At 44.3% G+C, this 24,633-nt stretch overlaps 1 protein-coding gene across 2 annotated transcripts in view; it reads right to left on the bottom strand.

Annotated features, from left to right (window-relative positions):
* Positions 1 to 24,633, bottom strand: part of DYRK1A (dual specificity tyrosine phosphorylation regulated kinase 1A) — a 192,351-nt gene that overhangs the window by 77,576 nt on the left and 90,142 nt on the right. The window contains exon 3 of one of the 2 annotated variants that reach the window (XM_053307634.1): positions 24,208 to 24,368. The exons of the other annotated variant lie outside the window; for it this stretch is intronic. The gene's annotated coding sequence lies outside the window, so the exon portion shown is untranslated. The remainder of the gene's footprint in view (positions 1 to 24,207; positions 24,369 to 24,633) is intronic. 2 annotated transcript variants of the gene reach the window in all.

Below are 24,633 nucleotides of genomic sequence, written 5' to 3'. Positions count from 1 at the left end.
TACTAGCAAAGATAAATTACAACAGTCTTCTCCCAGGAAAGCACCACACACTGTACATCTAACACATAAAATCCTAGAAAATACACATTCCAAGGTAAATATTTTGTATCTGCATGAAAATCTCAACATCAAGATTTAAAAGATCTGTGTTTTCATTATAGGTAGGCAAGAGAAATTAAATCCTTATTTCCACTTCTGCTCTAAAATCTATGTCTGCCTGCAGTGAGTGGAAACTGCTGCAGATCATTAAATACTCATTTATCAATGTCTCTCACCAGGCAACACAATGCAGCAGAACAGCACACAGAAACCACCCTGAACCCCAGCAACAGCAGCTAATTAGCATAGCCTACCACTAAAACGACACCATATGATTGGAAGACTTAGTCAGCGAGCTGGCCAATCAAAGCGGGTTATGCAAATAGCAAGCTTTAGTTGCCAGGGTAGAGCTGCTTCCCATTGTCCAATCGGAAAACAAGCAATAAACAAGAAATGAAATTGAGCTTTGTCACATTTTCAAGTTGTTGTTAACACTTTCAAGTTTAAAGCAAAATAAGCTGCAACTGCACAGGATTAGAATAATGTTCTACATTTCACCCCCAAAGAAAGGACAAGGCAATGCAATAATGATATCCAAGGATTTGAGTTAAGTACTGCATTAGCAGTTAAATTTCTCTTTTCACAATACAGCTACAGCATGCTTGCTTAAAATTCTGCTGGATATTTTAAAGCATTTAATTACTTTCAAAACGTGTTCAAATACTTCCTAATGATGATGCATTAATAAAGTCTAGGAAAAACAAGAGGGAAATGAAGTTATCTGGGGCTTTTTTTTTTTTAAGCAATGAAAAATATCCATACTGAGAATATATACCTGCTACTATATTGCTTGCAATGCACTACTTTGAGATGTCTTTTCTCACCCCATCTTACATGGAATCCAAAATGAGTGAGAACCAACAAACACATATAAAATAGGAAAAGCTATATAGTATTTCACACACATTAAGCTTAGTTAATATTCTGCAACATTCAGCATAATTAGACTATCCTTCCCTCTGTATAAATTGGCAAAAAAAAATCAGATGCAAAGAAAAAACTACTTGCATCTCAAGTTATATCATAAGCAAAAATATAATTAGCATACAAATTTAGATGTATATCTGTATAGATGAACATGTACACACAAAGCATAAGCAACATCACTGACCATCTAGGTTTCCTATAATCTTATGTAAACTATGAAAAAATGGCACATTTCCTTAGAATGTGGTTCCAAAAACTCTACTATAAGACAGCATATAATATCTACTATTTTTAAAATCAGAGCTGTTACAAGAAAAAGTGCAATGTAGAATCTCCACATCAGACTGAAAACCAAAATGCTCTACAGATGTTTTACCAGGTTCTTTTTTAAAACGGTAGGGGAGCAGTGCCTTAGTGTACCTCGACTTACCAGATGGTTTTCATGTTATGGCTCCCCTACCCTAAATACCTGTGACATCAGGTAGTCACAGAAACAAGAAGCAAACAGATGCTACGCAGTTTTAAAAGAAAAAAGTTGCAAATATCCTAAACTCCTTGATGATTCTGTGTACCTCAGGAGTTTGTACTTTCCTACAGAAAAACTGGCCCAGATGGCATCATTTCACTCACTAAGCAACATGGGTACACTCTGTATTTTGTTATAACTAAAAGGCTCCCCAAATCATGTACTGATGGAAATTTGGAAGTATATCAACATTCAGCTACATAAGAAAATATAAATAAAGTCTAAATGCATCCTCTGACCACCTGGAATATTAACTAATTCACTTTAGGACTATTATCAAGAGTAACAATGTTAAAACTGGTGGCTTACCACATATACAAACACAAGAAACCCCTCATATATCTTGACAGCATCAAACAACTAATGCAGAATTATAAGACACACTGCTTTCATTTTAAATCAGGTTTCTAGTCCTCGCTACTGGAAAGTATGTTTGAAACCAGGCAGATAGTGAGGCTGTTCTTACAATCAGCCTAAACCAGACTAGAAAAGCCAAGCCCAGTCTTTACAGATCATAAGAATCACCAGGAGCCGTGCAGCTCCCAGCAGTAAAGAGGCCAGCCTCTTAAATGAAGTTAACCCCATTTTTGGTATTGTCTGCCAGCCCTAGCTGCTTGCAGGGCTCCCAGCCTTCGTCGGGGGGATCCCCATAATGCCCAATGCACTATCATGGGGCATCATGAGAGTTCTGGGGGGCGGGGCGGGAGGCAGCTGCATGTCTGGGTGCGCGATCAACTCCACACCCAGACTCTTCAAGAGGATCGTCTGCAGGGGAGGTAAGCTTTTGAAGGCTTCCTCCTCTTGCCCCTTTTGAGCCCTTTCTCGGATTAAGAAAGAGCTCTGTGTCTGCAAAGGCTGTACTGACAACAGAGAGAGCTTCTGTGGTCTATGTGCAAAGGTCTATAAAGCATCTCGCTATTGGGAAAGAGCAAGGAGCTTTTAAGCCTCTCCAAGAAGGAATCTGTGATTCAGTGGCTAGCTCACCACTTTCTACCATCAACAGAAAAAACAAAGAGAGCAGCCAATGAGGCACAGAAGAACAGAGAGCACCAGGAGACGACATTATTCTTGTTTCAGCACCACAACATTCCCCCATATGCAAACCACAGGTTCCATTGGATAAAGACAGCTAGTGGGCGGTCAGGGTGAGGATGCAAAGGCACTGCTGCATTCCTGCTGAACCAAGCCCACAGGCTGCAAGAACAGCAAGGTGTGAAAAAGTGGACTACAGCAGGAATGGTGTTTCCTACCCCCAGCTATGCTGGTGTTGCCGATTGTTCCAATGAAAATAAGAAACGAATTCCAACAGGTTTCCGATAAATGCAGGGGTTTATCATGAAGATATACTCTCCATATGCCTAATAAGGTATGAGGAACCATCATCAGGATTGTTGAATATTTCCTTCTCTAGCATGGATTCCCACAAAATAGGGGGATGCTGGCAACTCTGTTGCTTTATAGGCACATGCACAAGCATTCTTTAGGGCAGGCATTTCCCAAACTGCAGCCCTCCAGATGTTGCTGAACGACAACTCCCAGCATACCCAGCCACAAAAAATTGTGTCTAGGGATGCTGGGAGTTGTAGCTCAGCAACATCTGGAAGGCCGCAGTTTGGGGATGCCTGCTTTAGGGGGTTAATCCCTTACTCTAGACCAGGACTAAACAACTTTGACCTTCCAGCTGTTGTTGAACTACAACTTCCCATCATCCCCAGCTACTGTAGCCAAAGGTCAGGGGTGCTGGAGTGCTCTAGACTGAACTCTTGCTGAGAACTGTCACCCAGGCAACGTTTTGTTTGGCAAGTATCTTCTTTATTTGGACTAATCAAGTTTGACAATATTTTTTTTTGCCAATCTTTTGTGAAACCGTTGTCCCCTGTCCAAACTGATGGGTAAGTACGTCACACTATGTATGTTTACCTGGAAGCACATCCCACAGTGTACTCTGTGAGGCTCCCAAGTAAGCACAGTAACCAGTTTACTCCCAAGTAAGCTCTAGGATAATTACTGCAATATCCTGTATGCGGGGCTGAACTAGAAGACTGCTTGGAAGTGTCAGCTGCTACAAAATATATATCCGCATGCCTCTTTTCAGAGGTTCAAACTAACAAGCATGTCCAGCATACCTGCCAGGCTAGACTAGTTGCCAGTATCTCCAAGAATGATTCTAAGTGCTAGTGCTGACCTAGAAAGGCCTACACAATCTGAGCCCAGTATCGTTGAATGTTTTCTCCCTCGTGAATTTTCTATCCATGCCCATTTAGAATGCCTGACTTCTCCCGCCAGAGATGTCCATCATGGCTTAATCAGTAACATTTTCTGTGGTTTCTCCACTGTTATGAAATTCTCTACCATTCAAGGAAGTGAATAAGAAATTATTTCATCTGGCATTTCTCAGGCAGTTGGATACTTAATGCATTTACTTGTTCAGACTCATTTGAGGGTAGTGTCAGTTTTAGTTTTAATTGTGTTTTACACCTCTGAAAGTCATTTAAGAGCCCCTGGTGGCGCAGTGGTAAAACTGCCGCCCTGTAACCAGAAGGTTACAAGTTTGATCCTGACCAGGGGCTCAAGGTTGACTCAGCCTTCCATCCTTCCGAGGTCGGTAAAATGAGTACCCAGAATGTTGGGGGGCAATATGCTAAATCATTGTAAACTGCTTAGAGAGCTTCCAGCTATAGAGCGGTATATAAATGTAAGTGCTATAAATGTAAGTGCTATTTGTAAGCTCTCATGAGTATGTGCTTGAAAAGCAAATACAGAGTTCCATATTTTATTTCACCACAGTAAGGACGACTCAGACACACAGAACCTTGGCTTATTTTATGTAGCCTAGGTTGCTTTTATTGTATGAACCCACGCCATGGCACTAACTAGTTTATTACCTGGGTTTGAAGATGGTTTGCATACCTAAGTTAAGGCTTAATTCCATGTTATATCTGAACCAACTCTCAGAATCATAGTTTGATATTTCAGCTGCTCCCTCCAAGGGCTGCTTCCCACAGAGACACTAACCCAGAGTAGCTGCAAGTGTCTCTCATTGGTTCCAACTCAAAAATCTCCCCTATTCTGCCTAGCAACATCTAGGTCAGTGTTCTTTATTACAAGGCCCAGGATCCAGTGGAAGTTCCTATTGACTCTAAGTGCAGCTTTCTGACTAATTTTTGTTAGGTCTGTGCAAAACTTCAGCTGAAGCAGAATACTCCATGCAATCCCCTTAGCCTCATACAGGAGCAACTGTTTCCACTATGTAGTGCTGTACTTTCCCCAGCAACAGTAGGGCTCTTTTAAGGGATACATAGCCCTCTCAACCCCAGTGCCATCTTGGAGGCAGGCATGGAGTACTGAGTTTCTCTTATGGAGAAATGTAGTCCTTGCCAATGCTTTCTTTGTAGAGCAGGGGTTCCCAACCTTTGGTACTCCAGATGTTGCTGAACTACAACTCCCATCATCCCCAGCCACAATAAATTGTAGTTGGGGTGATGGGAGTTGTAGTTCAGCAACATCTTTTGTACCACAAGTTGGGAACCCCTGCCATGGAGCTCTACAGGGAAAGCACTTGGAAAGACTAGCCTTCCTAATGCTCATGCATGCCATCCAAGATGGCCTGGTGCTCAACGGGGCTGTTTCTCTTAAAGCCCTCCACTCTGAAACTGGGGAAAGCAGAACAGTGCATTGAGATCAGCACGGGGGAAATGGCTTTCAAATTTAAGATTTTATGCCAAATTGGCCCCACTTGAAAAATACTGAAGTTCATTGTTCTAGGCAATCTTTGTCTAGAAACAAAGTTGCTGGCAGGATTCACTCTTCCTTTAAATCTAGAGACTTTTAGCAGAGAAATAAAGACCATTTTGGTCTCACACTATTCTCAGCCCCACCAAAATGAAGTCCAGCAGTAGCCCATTGACACGGCAACAACGACAGCACAGGTTCTGCTGAAATCCCTTTCCTAACACATTCTTTCTCTACCTTGCGCCTTGCATTCTATTCTTTATTAGCAAGACTGGAGCTAAGCCTTGCCCCCTTTTGTTTTGCCAGTTAGCTCAATGGTGGTGATTTGCCACACACCTTTATACATAAGAGATACATGTATAGAAGGCAATGCACTATAGATAATTCGTAATACTTTACAACATCACTGCTATCTCTATGCTCACCATAAAACACCACTGTCCAACTATGCCTTCCCTTTCTCTCCCATTGCTCTAAAATTCCGCGATAATCTATAATCTCCCCCCTCCCTGCTCCCCCCGGTAATGCTGTATTCACCGAATAGGGATTCTCGCCGATTTGCTTTGGCACCATCCCAAGGGCAGTAATGGGTTCCCTTAAGAAGAGAAGGGCAGGTCTACCTGCCCCTCCTGAAAGCGCCTGCCTCCCTGTGCCTACCCATCGCATGCTGTTGCTGGCCCTGCATCCACCAACACCATTTGCATGCCTACACCATGCGAGGGATGCTGAGGGGAGCATCCCGTCGCCACGGTGGGGCGGTTTAAAGGAGACAGCAGCACGGGCTGCCGTTTTCATAGGTATGCTCCTCTGAGAACGGCATCACAATGGGGCAGCACGGGTGGCGGAGGCTTCCAGGAGGAGCAGGTATGACCTCCTGCCTCCTTTTAAAGGAACCTCTTGCCCTGCACCAAAGCATTTCGGTTACAGGGAGCGAAATATTTTCGGCACCTCCCCAAAGAGGCGCTGAAATGATTCGGGCACATCCCTACACAGGAATTTTCCCTCAGCTTCCCCTTCCATCTTCACAACTCTCCCTTTTTTGTGTATTCTGTCAGGCCATCACCCCTTTGCTCAGCAATACAATTACTATTATGCTGCCTTTCTTCCACCATCTAAATACACTCTTTTTTCCCTATTCCCTCCTATGTAAACTCAGATCACCTATTTGTAGTTAATCCTGTCTTTCCATGCCTTTACCTCACCCTCTTCTGGCTCCTTCAGTATCTCTCAACTTCCCCAACAGGCTTTAGTGTTGCTTTCTTCTAATCTAGGAGTGGCTAGGAAATGGTTAATGATGCTTGGTAAGCAAACATAGATAGCAGAGGAGACAGCTTGATACAGGACTGCAGCTAGGGGATGGAAGGATTAGCACTTCAACAGTTCCTTTGCCTTCTGTAGGGAGCTGAGAGAACTGTAGGATAGCCCTCAGTAAGGAGTCTGGTGGTCTCCAAAATCAGGTAAAAAGCCAAGGGAGCTCATACAAGGCAAGACCACCCCCTCTGTAATACCAACCAATGCTTGAGAAGTGGGTGATGGGGTGAGGGCATGCCAAGAGCAGGGCAGAGCAAGGCAGCCTGGGATTGCATAGAGGCCCTTCATGGGAAATCAAGGAGGGCAGGCCACGTACAAATCATGGATAAAAGAAACAAGTAAGAGACTGAAGATCGTCTGCAGTGCCATTCCCCATTTGTTTCATAAACTTTAAATTTAGCAGAGGTTCCATGGCTGGGTGTGATGGGAACTGCAGTTCAACAACAACTGGAGAGCCAAGGTTGCATACCCCTGCCCTGTAGTGAGAGTGAGAAGAGCACCTTCCTTCCCAGCTTACAACTAGTAGAGGTAAGACCTCTACTAATTAATCTATGGAATTCCTTGCCATGGGATGTGGTGATGTTTGGATGGCTTTAAAAGGGAATAAGACAGATTCATGGAGGACAGGTCTATCAATGGCTACTAGTCTGGTGGCTATGGGCCATCTCCAGCTTCAGAGACACAATGCCACTCAATACTAGTTGCAGGGGAGTCACAGCAGGAGAGAGGGCATGCACATACCTCTTGCCTGTGGGCTCCCCAGAGGCATCTGGTGGTTCACTGTGTGAAACAAGATGCTGGACAAGATAGGCCTTGTGCCTGATCCGGCAGGGCTGTTCTTACGTAATCACCACAATGCAGCACAGCTATGGTGAAGATTCACATCTCACTCTCCAATTCCAAGCTGAATGTTTTCGTGGTAGCAGTAGCACTCACAACCCCTTTCATGACAGCAAAGGGTCCAGTATTTACTTCTGGGTACTGAGGGGAAAAGTAAAACCCAGCCTCTCTTTCTGGCTAAAAGTTCAAAACGGGGGCATATGGAGAGAGAGAGAGACAACACATTCCTGACCAGGCACCAAGCCTTCAATCCTATGCATTGTTATCTGGGAGTAAGCCTAATTGAACACAGTGGGGTTGCATAAAAATGTATAAGATTGTGCACAAGGGAAAAGACAAGGTCTTGGTGACCACAAACTTCGCCTTGACTACCAAGGGAAATCAAAATCTGTGAAAGCCTGGTGGGGTATACTTCATGACTGTGAAAACCTACATCTAACAGGATTTCTAAATCATAATCTGAACATTAAAGTAAAACCTAAATATACCATTCACTACTGACAAAAAAGACAGTCTTTTATTTTAGGTATTACAAATCTTAAACTTTCTCATCATTTTTTTAAAATTGTACAATAGAAAGTAAAGTTTACTTAATGCACGAAAAGGATTAATAAAAGTTGAGAAATTAATGCAAGCCCTTTCACACTTGTAGACACAAGATATATTTAAACAGTTGGTAGAGAAAAAATGGCAAGCATTTACCCTATCAATGTACAGCAAGCATGCCAAACCGTTACTGTAAGAGCTAAAGAGGGGCTGAATACATCATATGCAATGCCCACATGACAGAAATCATTTAATACTCTATCAAGGAAACAGCGTAGAGAATGGGAAAATACTATAGGAGGCCTTATAATGTAAAACAATTGTGGTAAGCATGCTGCAGATTTAAATATAACTTCGTTGTTCAAAACTATAATTGAAAAGTTGCTAAGTTTGAAGTATATTAAAACAATTATACTGTGCACCATGAAGCAGTCTCATCTCCCGTTCCTTTTGGTTCCCCGTTTCCCCATTCTGAAGAGCTGGGGGAGGCCTGGCTGCTGCATTCCTGCCCCCAACCGTGTTGCTTCCCCCCACGTGCACCAATACAGCGGCGTTCCTCCCACTTATTGCACTCCATAGCAAAGATGGCCAGTTAGCTTGCTGGTTGGTTCTTCATTCCTCCTCCCAGCACCACCAGTCTCTCTCCTCTCTACCGCAAACTCCAGAGCTGGAGCTAAGGCATTTCTCCTTCTTTCCACTGCTGCCACGCTCCTCTCCCCTGCGTCCTTTTGGCTCTTTGGCATGCAAGGCTGGAGAGCGAGTTGGAGTGGGTGGATATATTTGATAGTTAGCCTGCAGGCACAGTTTGTCTCCTTCTATTGTTTATGCTCAAGAACTCTAGAAAATACTACCATCACTGACAACGATGACTACATGGCTAATTCATTCTTCAGGGATCCACAAATGCTATCTTGTCTTGATAGCCAACAGTTATTTCTATTAGCCAGTGAAAATACACAAAGAATGTCTCTGAACACATGCCAGTGCCTTTTGCTTTCCACCAAGCAAATGGAGTCTTCCCTGCTTCAAATTAAGAAAAACAGCTTATAGGACAAGTAGCACTGCACCTTACAATCCTGAGTCTCTACATATCTTTTTCGAGAAAGGAACTTTACTCCAATTTCTGCAGCAAGTATACCATAAAAACTCAAGAACAGACTCCCCTCTACTAAAAATACAGTTCTAGTTTTTCTCAACTCCCAACCAGCAGCAATTCACAATTAAAACATATCTTTGTTCCCAATACACCAGTCATAGGCACACTCACACCCACCTAGACACAGGGCTTCACTGGTATCAGAGCACAGTTAAGTAAGAATCTGTTTGCAGTTTAAAAAGTCACTTAACAATATTTTCCTCCACAAAAGAAATCCACTCCAAGTTTTTTCCTCAGTGTCTGTTACCTATAACAGCTCATCCACCCTCATCAACCTTGGGAGAACAGCACAGAAGTGGAGAGAAAAAAGCTGCCCCCCACCACCACTTTCCTTTCTGGGGTGAGAAGTGGGGGTGCAAAAGAAGCAAGTCAGGGAAGGCCGGAACTGAAAGATAACCTTGCTGAGGTGAAGATGAGGGAAGAGCAGCAAAATGAGGGAAGTAAAAGAACCTTTAAAAAAAGCCACTGCCAACCTTGGCATAGGTAGTCAATCAGAGAACTGCAGGAGCATGGCAGGAGCAGCAGAAATTGCTCTGGCAATCTAGTTAATTTTCTATGACTGTTCAAAAATAGGGTGGGTGACAAAATACCATAGCTGGAGACTACACATCATTTCTGATAGCTAGAATTAAATTCTTGGTCACTATGGCAACCATATTTGCAGACTTCTGGTCATAATAATGCAAGTATTTTTGCAGTGCTGCCCTTGTGTGGCTACCTATTATATTGGCATGGCAGTGCCAGTATAATTAAGATGTGGAGTCTCAACATTCTACCATTATGAGCCCTGAACATTCTATTGGCCATCAAATTGAAGCCATCTTACAAATTTGCCTGACTGTTTGAAGACAACTATGTAATAAGAGATATCACCCTTCCAAATACAGTGCATATCCATTTAAAAATGGCTGAGATGCAGCAGTTTAAATATTAGCTCCTGTTTTAGTGGTTTGTTTTAATTGTAAACCAGCCTGAGCCATTTTGGAAGGGCAGCATACAAATAAAATAAATAAAATAATAATAATAAATAATAAAAGGAGGAGGATTACATAGTTAAGTGTTAGCTACCCTTTTTGCTATCATATTTTATATATATATACACATATATACACATATATACACACACACACACAAATATGTCCCTTTACATGTTTTAAAAATCCAGATATTTACTGAAACATAATCCTTTGTGTTGTGAAAGAAAAATGGAATCCAGTATTTCCCAAATTATTAGCCTCTGAAGTCCCCACAGTGACAGGCTAGAATTAACTATGGGCACTTAGCGTCTATTTTGCCCACTGACAGTAATAAAGCCAGAATTGGGAAGATAAAACACTGACAAGTTCTGAGAGCTCTGGAACTTTAATACTTATACGTTCCCTTCCCCTTCCTTTATAGGCTTTTCATTTCTACTTTCACTGAGGCAGGGGAAAGGTGGAAAGAGGCCTTGTGAAGTCATACAAAGTGAGATAAATTGGTAAATGAACTTAGAAAGCAATGAGATATTGGTGAGGCAGGAGGGAACCTTGCAAAAGCACACAAGGTAGTTGCAGACTGCTTTTGAACATCAGAGATATACAGCCTATAAACCTGGAGGGTCAACTTAGCCAGCATGGGTAAGAGCTATGGCTAAACTTCATTCTTCCTTTAGTTTTCACTCATGCTCCAAAAAGTTTGGAAATTGCAAGTTAACTTGCCCATCTTAAATTCTGCATCATATAAACTGTAAAAAAAACACCCACACAAAAACACCCTATACAGTCTCAATATTATGCCACTTTGGAAAGGCACTCTCACTCTGCCTTGGTCTTTTGGGCTGGGAAACAATGCAAAAAGGTAGAAATTCAACAGGTGCAGCTCCTTCAAACACTTACTAGAGATGCCCAATGCATCTCTACAAGGCATAGTGTTTTCCCAAAATGCCACTTTTATATTGTGTCCAACCAGAAATTCAAGAGCTTTCCAATCTAGCCACAACTTTGTATAGATACACCCAACAGTTTTATCTCTGATGCATCTCTACTAGGGGTGTGCATGGAACTGGTTCAGGCAGTTCAGTTTGAATTCTAACTAAATTCGAACCAAAGTTGTCAGTTTCCCTTTTTGGCCTAAAGTTTCTATAGAAAAGGTCAGCTCCATGGGCCACCTCAGGCAAATCCTTGATTTAGGATGTGAAAAAGAAATGGGCAAAGGGAGGAGTTGACTTATTAAAAAGAGAAGGGTGAAATCCTAAGGAAAGGTGGACCTTTGAGGAGCTCAGAAACAATTCTGCTTCCAGGCCACAAGCAAGGGTCAATCTGCTTTCCCTGCTCCAACTATCTTTTGGAATTTTAACAAGTTTTTACAAGATAATCTGATATTCCCATCTTAACAACTAAAACTTAATTACTGCCCTCAGTACTTACATTAAATATAATGAAGAAATATGTTGATACATCTTTTTAAATAAAGAAGCTGCTAATTCAGTTAGAGTATGGCTAATGACTAGTTTATATTGACACCAAAAGCATTTGGTATAATTATATCTGCACTCATCAGATTAATAGATGCACCCAGTGTTCCCTCTAAGGCGTGTGCACGCTCACAAATTTTTGGTGTCCACTCAGTCAGTTTTAGATCCCGCTCAGGTTGAATCAGGAACATTCCACTCTGAATGCACATGCGCACACACTACCTTGGTACTGGCACCCAGAACAAAACTCATTCCGCACACAGATGAAAAAAATTAGAGAGAACACTAGATGCACCATGTTCTTCTACCAGTTTGTGTTTATAGTGGGTAATCAATGCTGTTTGGGGGAACAATAGGTGCCTCCAGGGCTGTCTCTGGGGGCGGCGGCGGGAGTTTACAGGGCTGGGGCAAATCAGCATGTGCGGGGCCTCTTAAATTTCACATGGATTATAGAATCATACTGACGGATGACATACTGTGAAAATATTGTGAGTGAGTTTGTTTGGACATGTCCAACCAGCTTGAACATAGTGCATTTGTGAGCGGGGGTGGGGGGAATAAAAGCAGAACACATGACCCTTGCTTAATAGTTCTCACTCAGACCTTCTGGACTGCAAAGAAACTTGAGCATTTACCAAAAAAACCCAACATTGTTTATTCAGCTGTTTACAGTTAATTCCACTTCACTAGGTGTGAAGTACTCTATGGATATAGAGAACTCTTTCTGGCAGCTTTACTGCCAGAAAAATTATTTGATTTTTAGGGAGAAAATTATTTTTAAAATCAATAAATTGACCAATCCACTTCAAATTAAATATACAGAGTCCTCCCACCCTGCCCTACATCTGTGCTCAATATTAAAGCCCTATGCCAAGCCGTTCCAGGTGATCTAAAGGGTGGGGTAAAAGGGGGTGCTTTACCCTTTTGTTTATCAAGGCAAAGGGCAGATTCCTCCAAACACAGGGGTGGAATGATGGCAGCGGGGAGGCGGCTTCTGTTCCAGAGGTTTTTGTAATTTTCTGCCATGAACTTATAGGACAGATTGTCCGTTCCACTTCGAATTACAGAGCCCTCCCACCCTGCCTTACATCTGCATCTGATATCAAAGCCCTATAGCAAACGATTCCATAAATATGCGGGGGGGGGGGCAACAGGGGATAACAAAAAAAGGTGAATCCCATACCTTCCATTGCTGGCTCTGAGGAGGAAGGCACAGGCTCAGCACATCCTTTTCTGTTGATGCAGCCTGAAGATGTGGACAAGATCTTGGGCAGTGTGCAGGCGGCATCGTGCGTTCTCGACCCTTACCCTTCATGGCTAATAAAAGCTGCCAGGGAGGGTACAGGCAGATGGTTGGAGGTGATTATTAATGCTTCATTAAGGGAGGACAGGATGCCATCGTGCCTCAAGGAGGCGATGGTAAAACCATTATTTTAAAAAGCCCTCCCTTGATCCCTCCAACCCAGACAACTATCAAACTGTCTCTAAACCTTCTCTTTTGGGGCAAGGTGACAGAGCGTGTGGTGGCATCCCAGCTGCAGAGGGTAGGAAGATAGGAAGCTAACGTATACTGAGTCAGACAATTGGCCTATCTAGCCCAGTATTGTCTTCACAGACTGGCAGCAGCTTCTCCAAGGTTGCAGGCAGGAATCTCTCTCAGCCCTATCTTGGAGAAACCAGAGAGGGAACTTGAAACCTTCTGCTCTTCCCAGAGCAGCTCCATCCCCTGAGGGGAATATCTTCCAGTGCTCACATGTGGTCTACCATTCAAATGCAACCAGGGCAGACCCTGCTTAGCTAAGGGGATAAGTCATGCTTGCTATCACAAGACCAGCTCTCCTCTCTCATCATCTTGGATGATGCAGATAATCCGGATCCTTTTCAATCTGGCTTCCACGCTGGATATGGGACTGAAACTGCCGTGGTCGCTCTAGTGCATGACCTATGCTAGGAACTAGACAGGGGGAGTGAGTCCCTGTTGGTTCTGCTGGACCACTCGGCAGCATTCAATACCATCAGCCAGCCATGGTTCAACATCTACATGAAACCATGGGAGAGGTCATCTGGGGACTTGGACTGAGTTGTCTGCAATATGCAGATGACACTCAGCTCTATCTCTCCTTGTCACCTGATCCTAGGGAGGCAGTGGATGTCCTGAACTGGGGGCTGGGTGCAGTGATGGGTTGGATGTGGGCTAATAAACTGAGACTGAATCCGGACAATACGGAGGTAACGTTGGTCAGTAGAAGAGCCAATCAGGATGAGTAGATTCTACCAGTTCTGGATTGGGTTGCAGTCCCCTTGAAAGAGCAAGTACGTAGCTTGGGGGTATTGCTGGACCCCGCTCTGCTTTTGGAAGCTCAGGTGGAGGTAGTGGCCAGGGATGCCTTTGCACGGCTTCGGCTAGTGCACCAGCTGCATCTCTTTCTCAAGAAGGCAGATCTGGCCACAGTTACCCACACCTTAGTCAGGTCACGGCTGGGTTACTGTAACGCGCTCTACGTGGGCCTGTCCTTGAAGAATGTTTAGAAATTGCAGCTAGTACAAAATGTGGCAGCTAGGATTTTATCTGGAGTTTCCCGCTGGGATCATTCAACACCCATTTTGAAAGAGCTGCACTAGCTGCCAGTTCGTTTCCGGGTCCAATTTAAGGTGCTGGTTTTGACCTTTAAACCTCTTAAAAAATGAGCCCCTGGTTGTGCAGTGGTAAAACTGCTGCCCTGTAACCAGAAGGTTACAAGTTCGATCCTGACCAGGGGCTCAAGGTTGACAGCCTTCCATCCTTCTGAGGTCGGTAAAATGAGTACCCAGAATGTTGGGGGCAATATGCTAAAATCATTGTAAACCGCTTAGAGAGCTCCAGCTATAGAGCGGTATATAAATGTAAGTGCTATTGCTATTAATGGTTTGCGCCCTGGATAACTGAAGGACCACCTGCTCCCAAGGTTTGCTGCCCGCTTGACAAGGTCATCTGAAGGGGCTCTGCTCTGGGTGCTGACAATGAGGGAGGCTCGGCTGTTGTGCATGCGGGGCCTTCTTGGTTGCTGCCCCCAGACTCTGAAATGTTCTCCCAATGGCTATTCGCTCCTCGGTTTCCATTATGGCTTTTAGAAAGCATGTGAAAACTTGGCTTTTTATCCAGGCTTTTATGTGCTTGTCTCCACTGCTTCTTCTTTGTATTTTGTATAGATATTTTATGCATGAATGTTTAAATTTTTTTAGTTAGATCTCTGTTTTTATATTTGGCTTAATATTTTAACTCTGTAATTTTTCTAGTCTTGTTTAAATTTTTTCTGTGTGAACTGCTCTGGGATTGTTTTTAATGAAAGGCAGTATATAAATTTAACAATCAATCAATAAATAAATAAGCAAGCTAGCTGTGGGGCAGGGCAGGGGGTATGCCCAGCGCTCTGGTGGGAAGCCAACGCTGGCCATTCTGCCTCCTCTGCTGCCTGCTGGCAGTCTGCCAGCCTGTACTGGAGAGCTTCAGGGAGGCCAGCAGAGAGGCCTCTGGAAGCACTGCCCACCCACCGAACAGCTGGTGCTTGGGTAGTCTAGAGGGAGCTGTAGATGGCAGCCTGCCCCAGCACGGAGAACATTTCAGTGGCAGGCTTCCTGGCCAGCCCCATGCTGCCCACGTGGGGCACAGAAGAGGCATTTCAGAGCCCACACTGGTTATAGGGCAGGGAGGCAGGTGAGGGGCCTGTAGGAGCGCTGGGCTGGGGGTGATTGCTCTGGTCGCCCTGCCCTAAAGATGGCCCTGGGAGCTGCTTCAACTCAAATTAATGAATTCTGCTCCTAGATATACTCTCACACCACAAGCACATCAAAATAAAGTCATTGTCACTACTATTCTCGACACAGAAACCACAAGCTAGGATTCAAATTTAGTTAAGATTGTCTGTCAGATACAACCTTTAGCAATATTTACTCCCGCTTTCAAGTAGTACAGTATTGCCTCATCTTTGTGTTAAAGTTGGTTAATATGACTTTTGCCTTGGAAGGTAAAGTAAAGGGTAAAGTTGTGCTGCTGAAAGATGCTGAAAGGTATCATCTCATACTAAGTGGGAGGAGGCAATGGTAAACTCCTCCTGTATTCTATCAAAGAAAACCACAGGTCTCTGTGGGCGCCAGGAGTCAAAATCAACTTGACAGCACACTTTACCTTTAATAAGCATTAAATGCCTGGAATACAAGCCTTAGACATAACTAATAAGTGCAAATAAGTGTGTTTTCCAGAAAATTTTGAATTGGAAATTTCTACATTTTTTTTAAAACAAATGTTCTTTATGCCCAAAATAGATAGTGATCTGATTTGGCATGTTATGTGACCTATGTATACAATAAAGACGGACCTTTATCATATTAATTTCCCCTCACTATAGTTCAAAAGTTCTTCAAGTAACCAAGTAGAAATTTTATAAACAGAAAATTTTATAAACAGAAAATCTTCCATAGAAAAATAAACTGATTTTTCCATAAAAAATTTCTACTCCATGTGATTAATATTTCTAACTGCATAAATGAAATGTGTGCGTGTTTTAAGAAAAACCCTGATGATGAATCACAAGAATAAAGCTGGATGAAATCATGGACAAATTCACATTCTCCAAATTGAGGGCAGCTTCCATGGAACTTCCAGATTTCAATCCAAATTCTACAGAAACTGAGTTACATACCAACTCCACAGCTACCCTAGGTTTCTACATGCTAGTATACACTACAAAGAGGCCTTGAAGGTGGGGATTCCCAACTCATGGTGCTCCAGATGTTGCTGAACTAAAACTCCCATCATCTCCAGCTACAATGTATTGTGGTTGGGGATGATGGGAGTTGTAGTTCAGCAACATCTGGACTATCAAAGGTTAGAAACCCCTGCTTTAGTGCATGAACAGCTAGGCAATGAGAATGATAGATCTCATGATCCCCATGACCCTGAATGTACTGCACAACTACAGAAGGCATTAACATCTTCTAATGGAGCCCATGGCCCCTCCTTACCGTTTCCCCTCCTAGAAACCTTATAAAACTTTGTGAACTGAAGGCCACTACCCCCAACTAAACTGTCGCAAATTTTTGTGAACCCCCACCGCACCAAATTACAACCAGCATTCCACCCAGAGAAGCCTTCAAATCTACTAAAGATTGTTTGGGAAGAATTCTGAGCAATCCTTGTTACATCTTTTATTTTTTATCCCAGGATGCTGCATTTGCCTTGGTCAAACTGCCCAAGTCAAGGTAAAGTTATAAAGTAAGTCTAATCCATAAGCAAAACCCACAATTTGCATAAGGAAACGTATCTGGCTGTTTCTTGGTAGTTATTGGCTCTTTTACAATGGCTCCTCTCAGACTATTAGCAGAGTAAAATCAATCTAATGAGAGGCAGATACTTAGCACACAGTAGAGAGAAACTGTGATATTTTCACACATCACATAGTTACCAAATACAAGATAGAGGCACTCTGCACCAAATTTTACATTATTATTAATGTAGCACTTTACCCTCAACTAGGTATTCAATAATATCAATTGCAAGAGACACAAAGAGAAGTGGAAGAAACCTGACAAGATACAAGGAAGCTATTATGAATGTTCATCTGCACATAGTTGGAAAAATATTTCGAATTCCTAAGCACCAGCATCAAGTTTGATGAGTCTGATGCAAGGGACATGCTGGCAGGATTCAGCTACTGCCGTAGTCAACCTTAGTCCCACAATTAAAACCAAGAAACCCAAAGCAAACTCATATGAATTGAAATTCCTGAGCACATCTAAGTGTCCCTGGAACTGTGTCCCAGAAACTGCAGGCAAAGGAATTCAAGATTTTAACTCCAGGTAGTCTGTTCAATATAGTTCTAGCTCTCCCAAACTGTTTTTCAGGAAAGGTTTATGGAAGGTTTAGTAAATCAAGTAGCTGCCCAGGGATCCAACCTGTGCTGCAAGACCCTTGCTAAAAGTAAACAATTGAGGCTAACTTGCAGAGCATGCTTGAGGACAGAGATGCAAACTTTGTCCCTGTATCTATATGAAGTGTCCAAATCTTGGACCCAATCTAATATCCTGATTTGTAGGCAGTAAAAGTAAAGTGTGCCATCGAGTCAATGTTGTCTCCTGGAGACCACAGAGCCCTGTGGTTGTCTTTGGTAGAATACAGGAGAGGTTTACCATTGCCTCCTCCCATGCAGTATGAGACGATGCCTTTCAGCATCTTCCTCTATCGCTGCTGCCCGATATAGGTGTTTTCCATAGTCTAGGAAACATACCAGCAGGGATTCGAACCAGCAACCTCTGGCTTGCTAATCAAGTCATTTCCCTACTCAATACTTTACAATCCTGACATCATGGAAAATATGGTTTAACAAACCAGGAAATTTTCAATAGGGATCTGCGAGCTGGCTTGAGGCTGAGCCAGCTCATGCTCGAGCCAGACTGGGCCCGATTTGGCTCAAGGTTGATCCAAACTCGCTGGGCCCAATTTGGAGTGTTTTGTTTGTTTCAACAGCAACAAAAAATATGGCAAACCTACTGGCACTGGGGGGCTTCGGAGGGGCTGCTGTGGCCACAGCAGAGTCTCCTAAATTCCCCCACCCCGCAGGCCTCCCCTGGTCGTTTTTGGCCCATTTCTGGCTTATTACAGGCCTCTCTGCACTGGCGGTGGCCATTTTTGGAGACCGCCACCACACATGTGCACTGGCCATCTGCATGGCTGGGGTCACAATCCGATAGCCATGCATATGGCCAGTGTGTATGCGCAGCGGCCTCCAAAATGGCCACCACCAGCAGCGCAGAGAGCTGCATAACAGTTGAAGCCCTGCAATAGGGGTAAGTCTGCCATTTTCTTTTTTTGTTTCCCCCAAGCCGGGCCCAAACTGGTTCAGACTAGAGCCAGACTGGGTCCAGCAATAGCGTGACAGTTCTACTTGAACCAAACCAGGTTTTCCAGTTTTGTTCACACCTCTAGTTTTCAGTTCAATCAGATGTGTGAGGAGTGGAGGAAATTTATGTGCTGACCTTGTTCCTAATTCAACAATCCATGGTTCTTCAGAATGTCTGAACTGCACCAGCGTCTGTTATGTATCATATACATGTGTACCATATGACTGTGTCTGGATATAAATACAAATCAGGTAGTCAGAAATTTAAGAAGATTATTAAAGCTTATAAAATTATAGAATGCTTTTGTAGATGACTGAAAATATCCGTCGTCCAAAAAAACTTCAGTTTAAGGTGAGAGTTAAGATGCTTTCAGTTTTCACTCATGTTCTAAAAAGCATGGAAATTGCAAGTTAAAGTTCCCATCTTAACTTCCGTGTCATATAAGCTGTAAAGAATTTGTAATGGTAAAAGTGTGTCATCTAGTCGTTGTCGACTCCTAGTGACCACAGAGCACCGTGGTTGTCTTTGGTAGAATACATGAGGAGTTTACCATTGCCATCTCTCGTGCAGTATATAGCTGCTGACTGATACAGGTGTTTCCCATCGTCTGAGAAACATACCAGCAGGGATTCAAACCAGCAACCACTGGCTTGCTAGTCAAGTCATTTCCCTGCTGCACCACAGTCTTGTATATTATGCTGCTTTAGAATGAGGCTCCATGCACCCACATCTTTACATATGAGTAGGCCCCATCCTTACTCACAAATACCATGACCTTACTTGTGAGCATACTCACTTTACTTTTGAGAAAACATTGCATTCTTGGTTGTGAGTAGGCCTCTTACTTACTCATGAGCAGATAATCCACTCTTACTCTTATGGTATCCTTCTGGGTCAACTAAGGGGGGTGGGATTGGGTGGCACTGTTTTAAAGTGGTTCCTTTTCCTACTTCTTTGGTAGATTCCAGATGTTATCACTTGCAGACTGCTGCTCTGAAGAGTGAGAATAAGGATGGCATTCCACAAAACTGTATACTGTCTCCAATGCTAATTAACATCTACATGAAACTGCTGGGATCATCAGGTGGTCTGGTGCAGGGTGTTATCAATATGCTGATGACACCCAGATCTATTTCTCCACATCGACCTCAACAGGAAATGGCATATCTTCCTTAAATGCCTTCCTAGAAGTGGTAATGGGCTAGAAGAGGGATAACAAACTGAAGTTGAATCCAAATAAGACAGAGGTACTGACTGTGGGTGATCAATATCCAACAAAAGGTTTAAATCTGCCTGTTCTGGGTGGGGTTACACTCCCCTTGAAAGATCAGGTACACAGCTTGGGAGTGCTCCTGGATCCAAAACTCTCTCTGGTTTCTCAGGTTGAGGCAGTGGCCAGGACACTTTTCATCAGTTTCTGCTGATACATCAGTTGCACCCATTTCTGGAAGAAAAAGACCTTAAAACAGTGGTGCATATGCTAGTAATCTCCAGGCTTAATGCACTCTACTTGGGGCTCCCTATGTACATGGTCTGGAAACTACAACTGGTACTGACTGCAGCAGCCAGAGTGGTAGAGGGAGGAGAGCTGGTCTTGTGGTAGCAAGCATGACTTGTCCCCATAGCTAAGCAGGGTCTGCCCTGGTTGCATATGAATGGGAGACTTGATGTGTGAGCACTGCAAGATATTCCCCTCAGGGGATGAAGCTGCTCTGGGAAGAGCAGAAGGTTTCAAGTTCCCTCCCTGGCTTCTCCAAGATAGGGCTGAGAGAGATTTGTGCCTGCAACCTTGGAGAAGCTGCTGCCAGTCTGTGAAGACAATACTGAGCTAGACAGACCAATGGTCTGACTCAATATATGGCAGTTTCCTATGTTCCTGTGTCTTCACGACAGCCCAAAGGGAGCATTTAACAATGATTTTAAAAGAACTGCACTGGCTGCCAATATGTTTCTGAGGAAAATACAAAGTACTGGTTATTACCTATAAAACTCTTAATGGCTTGGGTCCAGGATACTTAAAAAAACACCTTCTGTCATGAATCTGTCGCCTAAGATCATCTGAAAAGGTCTGGTTATGAATGCCACCAGCTCCATTTGGTGGCAACTAAGGACAGGCCTTCTCTGTGGCTGCCCTGGGGCTTTGGAATATATTATGCTCCCTGTCAAAATAAGAGCATCTCCTCCTCTGTTTGCCCTCAAGACACACCTGTTTTCTCAGGCTTTTAACTGAAATTAATTTTAAACTGTTTGTTTTTATTTCATGTAATTATTTTATTTTTACTCCATTTTATATTTGTTGTGCTTTAAATTGTGTACACTGCCTAGAGATGCATGTATCAGGTGTGGGTGGGGGGAGTGTGAGTGAGAGAGAAAGAAACATTGGTAGACTTACCGTGAAGGGTTCTTTTGGGGGGTATAGGGAGGTCATCCTAACGTGACAGGTTTGTCAGCCTCTGCATGCTCTAGACAGGACCAATCAAATTTCAGGCTCAGCTTATATAGTCAGGCAACCGTCAGTCAACTCCCCAGTTCCAGGACCGTAGTAGAGAATAAGACTGAAGAGGAAAACAGAGTAACTAACACCCAGACGGGCAACCACAACAATCTCAGGAAAAAGATAAGGTAAACTCAACCCTGGGAGCCACCCCACCTCCCAAAGAACAAGAACTATATACCCTCCATCCGCGGGAGGGCCGGATGACCTCCCTATAACCCGAAAAAGAACCCTTCGCGGTAAGTCTACCAATGTTTCTTTTTCTATGGTATAGGGAGGTCATCCTAACGTGACAGGACGTACCCCAGCAACAGAAAATACGGGAGGGAAGCAGATGGTTAAACCACCAGCTGCAACACCGTTCTCCCCACCACAGCCTGTGCTGCATGAAAAGACAGGATCTTATAATGTTTAACGAACGGTGACACAGAAGACCAAGTCGCCACCTTACAAATCTCTTCTAAGGGTGCCCGAGCAGAAAAGGCAGCGGAGGTACTGGCACTCCTTGTAGAATGAGCCGTAACACCAAGCGGCACTGGCAAGCGCAAAGATTCATAAGCCAGCGCGATCACGGCCCTAATCCACCTGCTCAACTTCGCTTTAGCAACTTTAGCACCCATCGAAGAAGGCTGGAAAGAAACAAATAAGGCATCAGTCTTCCTAAACGAACTGGTACGGTCAATGTATATCCTAAGAGCCCTACGCACATCCAAGGTATGCCAAGACCTTTCTTTAGGATGAGATGGCTTAGGACAGAAAGAAGGCAGGACCACCTCCTGACTTCTATGAAATACAGAATTTACCTTTGGCAAGAAAGTCGGATCTAGTTTCAAAACTATCGAGTCTTTCTGGAGATGCATAACTCCTTTCGTACTGACAAGGCAGCCAACTCAGAAACTCTCTGGGCCAATGTAATGGCCACCCGGAAAATGACTTTAAGAGACAATAATTTCAAAGATACCTCCCTGAGAGACTTGAAAGGAGATCTAGTCAGAGCATTTAGGACCTTGTTAAGGTCCCATGAAGGAAATCTATGTACTGGAGGAGGAGCCAAATTGTTTGCACCCCGCAAGAATCTACTAATGTGAGGGTGCAACCCCGATGATCCTGGAACAGAAAGATCTAACACTGAAGACAAAGCCGAAGTTTGGCGGCGCAAGGTATTCGGGCGAAGACCCATATCAAGGCCAGCCTGTAAGAAATCCAGGACCTCCGACACACCTGCCGAAGGAGGGTGAACCGAGTGCTTGACCCCCCCAGGTGCAAAAAGCCGACCACGTGAGCTGATATATGCGAGAAGTAGATGGTCTCCTGGCCGCCAGGATAGTATCCTGAACCTGAGGAGAGTAACCCCTAGACTTTAGCACCCAGAACTCTATCTCCATGCGTGAAGCCGTAGCCACTCTGGATCCGGATGAAACAGGGGCCCCTGAGAAAGGAGATCCGATCTCAGAGGAATGGGCCATGGTGGAAGAATGGACAGGTCTAGTAGGTCCGAAAACCACGGCCTATGAGGCCAGTAAGGAGCTACCAGAATAAGTTCTGCTGTCTCTGCAAGAAACATGGCTATCACCAAAGAGATAATCAGAACCGGCGGGAAGGCATACAGTAGACCCGGAGGCCATGGTGACGTAAGAGCATCCACCCCGGCCGCCTGAGGACAGCTGTAGCGAGTGTAAAATCTGGATAGCTTGGCATTGTGGTGAGACGCGAAGAGATCCAACACAGGAAACCCCAGCTTGTCTACAATTTGATTGAAGACAGTTGGATGCAGAGCCCACTCTGCAGGGTCCAGCCACTGATGGCTCAGCCAGTCTGCCTGTAAGTTTGCAACGCCGCTCAGGTGCTCCGCCATGACCGATCTTAGATGCTTTTCCGCCCAAGCGAATAACAGATTTGATTCTCGAATGAGAGCCTTGGACCTGGTGCCCCCGATGATTCACATGGGCCTTTGCAGTCACATTGTCGGTCCTTATGAGGACATGCCTCCCTTCCACTAGATTCTGAAAATGGAGAAGTGCCAAGCGGACCACTTTCAACTCGAGCCAGTTTATGTTGTTCCTCAGATCCGCCCCGGACCACACTTCCTGAGCATGGTGTATGAGACAATGAGCTCCCCATCCGGAGAGGCTTGCGTCCGTAGTGACCACCAGCTTCGCCGGTGACCAGAAGGACAGTCCTCTCTCCAGTGCTGGTGACAGCCACCACTGCAGCGAAGCCCTGACCTTGCAATGCAATCTGATCATCAACTGCCTCCTTTCCATAATTACCGTTTGAAAAGGCAGAATGGCCCACTGAAGGGGCCTGGAGTGCCATCTCGCCCAAGGTGTGCACTCTAGAGACGCTATCATCATCCCCATGATCTGGGCAAGAAGCATGAGAGGACAACTGCATTTGTGAAGCAACGGAGCGATGATCAAGGTCAATTTCTCTCGGCGTTCTGGTGTTAGAGACACCGTGGCCGTCCGAGTATTGAACAATGCCCCCAGGTGTTGGAGGCACTGGGACGGTTGTAAATGGCTTTTCTGATGGTTTATCACAAAAACGTGCTCCACCAAAATTTGAACCGTCTGATGTATAGTCCTGGTAGCAAGTCCCCGGGAGGCCGACTGGAGAAGCAAATCGTCGAGATACAGATGAATATGTATCCCCTGAAGACGGATGTGTGCAATGACTGCGACTATCAATTTGGTAAATACACGAGGCGCCGAGGATAGCCCGAATGGGAGGGCCCTGTATTGATACTGCTTCTGATCGTATGAGAACCGCAGGGATCGCCGATAGGCTGGATGAATTGGTACATGTAGGTATGCTTCGGACAGGTCAATGGACGCCAAAAAATCCCCTGATCGAACTGTGGCCTTGATTGACTTCAGAGACTCCATACGAAAAGACCTTTTCCTGACATAACGGTTTAACCGCTTCAGGTCTAGAATCGCTCACCAGGTACCGTCCTTTTTGGGTACCAAAAAGATCAAGGAAAATACGCCTACACATGATTCTGTCAACGGTACGGGCTCTATAGCCCGAATATCCAGCAGATGTTGAATGGCTTGATCCATCAACAACCGCTTCGACCGAACCCTGGATGTAGGTGTCACCAAATAAAAATCGGGAGGCGGTGTCAAAAAATCTATAGTGTAAACCTGACAAACAGTGCGGAGAACCCATTGATCGGAAGAGGTTACCGCCCAGGCCTCTGAAAAATTTAGAAGCCTGCCTCCCACCGGAATCGCGTCATTGCTTACGATTTTGCTGAGCAGCGGCGTTGGGGAAACCTCGGAACTGGAATCTGTTGGTTCCTCTGCCACGGTTGTTCCAGGGTTGACGCCAGGCGGGTCTGAACGACTGGCCTTGTTTCTCTCTGGCATTATCTCTGTATTGACCCCCCGGAGATCGGCCAAAAGGTCTGTTGGGACGAAAGGAAAATTGATACGGAGGAGGAGGAATTCCCACGAAAGGACCTCCAAAATTCGCTACGCATAGCCTTTTTCTTGTCTTTGGTATTGATCAAAAGAGGCTCTAGAGATTCCCCAACTAATTTTGTTCCCAGGAAAGGCGTAGCAGCCAATGTAACTTTGGATTTAGAGTCCACATGCCAATTTTTGAGCCACAATTCCCTTCGAACTGCTATACCCGTAGCCATAGCCCTGGAAGCATGTTGAATGCAATCC

The sequence above is a fragment of the Hemicordylus capensis genome, chromosome 3 (assembly GCF_027244095.1).
Source record: "Hemicordylus capensis ecotype Gifberg chromosome 3, rHemCap1.1.pri, whole genome shotgun sequence".
In the NCBI taxonomy this organism is placed as follows: domain Eukaryota; kingdom Metazoa; phylum Chordata; class Lepidosauria; order Squamata; family Cordylidae; genus Hemicordylus; species Hemicordylus capensis.
The sequence above is the reverse complement of the archived record's forward strand: the minus strand, read 5'-3'. Positions and strand labels throughout refer to the sequence as shown.